Consider the following 3,577-nt stretch of genomic DNA (forward strand, 5'->3'; position numbering starts at 1 on the left):
ATGGCCGCAATAAGCCTGCCAAGAAACTATAGTGACACAAATGGGTATTGTCCCTTTAATTTATTTCTTATCAAATACATGTTTCACATGCCAACTCTTGTCTCTTGATTCATTTTATCATGAGAATGTAAACCCCAAGACTATAACCTTGATTTTAACACAAGATATTTTCTTAATCAAAATAGTGTTCTTAAAGTACACAATATCCAGAAATTTGTGTGTTACTTAACTCAATGATTTTAAGGTACTCAAGCTTAATGATTACGAGTCCACGAAGCTTTATCCTAATATAAAATTTCATTATTTTCTCCTTTTATATAAAGAGAATAAAACAGTAAAGCATGAAATTTACATTATAATAATTTCTCATTAAACGTGGTAAAAAATTCGTTCATGTGGCAAGTGAAATCCAGAAAAAAGAAAGTTATATTATAGTATATGTGTACATGTATGTATGTTGTGTATAGGTGTGTATGACGTAAACCATTACTTAATAACGTATTAATATATCCAACACAATCAATACTTAACCAACACGGCTTTGATTATTCCTCCATTAGCTGCCTCCAGCCAAACAAAAATCCAAACAATCACATGTGTTCAAACTATAACTTTTTAAATGTTTGACTTATCAAACAAATTCCTGATTATCCTTTTCATATTTTATTATATCTTATAAGATAATTATTAATCTTCTATTACTAGATTAATTAGTTTAGACAATCTTATTATAGCAACATCTAACATCTGCAAAAGAGCATCTTTAACAGAGTCCGTCTAACTTTTAAATATGATTAATCACCGCTTAGTTCAAGTTAATCCCAGTTAATTATGATTAATTCCGATCAATCCTTGATAAATCGCTAGCGCTCATCCCACCGCTCGACTTGTGATAACTACAGCACTGGGTGAAAGAGGGTAGAATGCTAAAGTTGTATATAAACGATGTGTATTAAAAGGGTATGTTGTCGTGAGTCTTTGCCTCAAGAAAATGTCACATTAATGCATCATTTGCATGTGCCTAAACAAACATATCTACACAAAATATAAAAATTCAAATAAAAAGAATAAATATCAAAACAAAACAAACCCATATCACAAAACCATTAAAAAAAACAAAGAAACTTTTTTTCATGTGTAGTATTTCTATACAATATCACATTCATCTACCCTCTACAATATCAGATGATGAAAGTGACATAGAAGAAGAAATCCCAGCTTTAATCTCCCCAAATGTTGGATGTGAATAAAATGATTTTGAATCTGCACTAAGCATTTCAGCATATTTTGACCATAGATTTTGAGATTTCGCCCTTTCTAATAAGTGAACTTCCATATCTTCCCTTTCACCTACTTCATTCTTGTTTTTACCTTCTAAAGCCTTGATAACTTGTCTCATTGTTGGCCTCATTTTTGCATCCGGGTGCGCACACAATAGTCCCAAATATAGCACCATTTCGACCTCCTCACGGTCTAGCTCACCCTTAGCCGGTAGCTTCTCATCTATAGACTCAAAAAGTTTATCTTTTTGCATTAACTCGGTCACCCAATTGACCAAAGGGATGTTTCCTTCCGTTATGGGTCGTCTTCCACATATAACTTCAAGAATTAGAATCCCAAAACTAAAAACATCCGTTTGTGTTGAGGCTCGGCCTGTCCTGATCACCTCAGGTGCAAGGTACCCTGCAGTTCCCACCACCCGAGTCGTGGTAGCCACTTCACCATGATGGTGCATACGAGCTAACCCAAAGTCACCTAACTTTGCATTCATTTCTTTGTCAAGTAACACATTACTCGACTTTATGTCTCTATGTAACACCTTCGCTTCCCACCCTTCGTGTAGATAGAATATACCATTCGCTACATCTCTCAAAATTTTCATCCTTTCTTCAAAACTCAATATTTTGTTATCTTTGGATTCAAACAACATTTTGTCCAAACTCCCATTTTCCATATAGTCATAAACCAAGATCAAACTTCCTTTTTCTTTCTTACACCAACCTCTTAATCCAACCAAGCTTTTATGTTTTAACCTTCCCAGACTCGAAACCTCGGCCAAGAACTCACGAACACCATCATTATTGTCATGAGTAATTCGTTTAACCGCAATCTCCGAGCCACCAATAACCCCTTTGTAAACCTTACCATTACCACCAACTCCAATCACATTTTCTTCACTAAAACTCTTTGTTGCCACATCAATTTCTTGAAATGGAATTCGATGAGGCCAATACTCCAACTCCCAATCCTCCATATCCGCTTTCTCTTTCGCTAATCTCATCTTTCTTCTGATCCAAACAAACCCAACCACACCACAACTCACCACAACAAAGAAAACCCCTAAAGTCAACCCAACAATAAACCCTATTGACTTGTAAACACTCTCACCAGGAAGCACAAATGAAGGCAATCCATGAGTAATCAAACCATCACTCAATGAAAAATTAGAGTTGCTAAAGCTCCAACTCAAAATCCTATGACTCTGAGTCAATTGCCCGGTCGAAGAAGTGAATCCCACATACATTGCATCTTCGAAAACATCCGAAAGATTCAAAGGAACACTAATCAAACTCCTTGTAGGCCTCTTCACACCGACGGGCGCCATAGTCACATTAATCACAAAATCCTTATAATCAATCCACACTTGATAATTCTCCCCACTATTAAGCCTTAAAACCCGAAACCCCCCATCTTGATCATCGTCCCAATACCCGGCCTCAGACGAATTAACCGATGTCAACGAATTCACATCAATCCCAACATGGTTATCGTTAATATCACGAAACTCTTCGTTCCTAAACACATCGAATTCGACTCCAAACACGTGGTTGGTCGAATCCCCATCGACTTGTCGGCTAAACAAGCCGAGGTTTTGAGCTGAGTTTGTGTTGTTGATCCCAACCCGGGGTGTGAAAATGAAGACAAACCCGTGTCCGGGAAGGACGTTGCGAGTGGGAGCCATGGCGAAGATGAAAGAGGTTGAGAAGGGTAAGATGGATGATGATGATGATGAGTTTTTGGTGGGTATCTTGTAAGGGTAAAGAGCACGGCCGATTTGGCTAGTGGTGGAGTTGGTGAGGGTGAGTGTGTTGGATTGGATGGTGGCGTTGCCGTAGAGGTTGATGGTGGTGGAGTTGAAGGAGTTGATGATGAAGTCCACGGCGGATGACGGTGGTGATAGGCAGAGGAAGGTGAGGAACAGGAGGTGGTGGTGGTGGTTCATGGTGGTGGGATTGAGGAAGCGGTGGTGAGCATGGAAATGGAAATGGAAATGGAAATGGAAATGAAAGGTGGGAGGTGGAAGTTGAATTTTAAATTATTGTTATTACTATGTGTATGTGTGTAGATTGTTCGTGGGTTTTAACTTTTAAGTTGATGTTGTACTAAACAGTTATGACTTGTACGGATGTACACATGTAGTATTTGGTCATTCTGTGTCTGTGGTTTTCAAAGTCAAATTTGTAAGGTGTTTTGTTATTTTTATTTTATTACTTCCTCTGTTTTATTATAGGTGTTCTAGTTTGACTTTTTAAGTCTTTTTTTTACAACCTTGATCGTAAATATTTTTGTTTGTGTC

The 3,577-nt window shown here is 37.5% G+C and overlaps 1 pseudogene; it reads right to left on the bottom strand.

The window, feature by feature from the left end:
• Nucleotides 1–727: 727 nt before the first annotated feature.
• On the bottom strand, nucleotides 728–3,236 carry LOC143624904 (L-type lectin-domain containing receptor kinase VII.1 pseudogene; annotated as a pseudogene).
• Between the last annotated feature and the right edge of the window lie 341 nt (nucleotides 3,237–3,577).

The sequence above is a fragment of the Bidens hawaiensis genome, unplaced genomic scaffold (genome assembly GCF_021521415.1).
Source record: "Bidens hawaiensis isolate Kalapana, Puna unplaced genomic scaffold, B.hawaiensis_p1.1 tig00003988_1, whole genome shotgun sequence".
NCBI classification, from domain to species: domain Eukaryota; kingdom Viridiplantae; phylum Streptophyta; class Magnoliopsida; order Asterales; family Asteraceae; genus Bidens; species Bidens hawaiensis.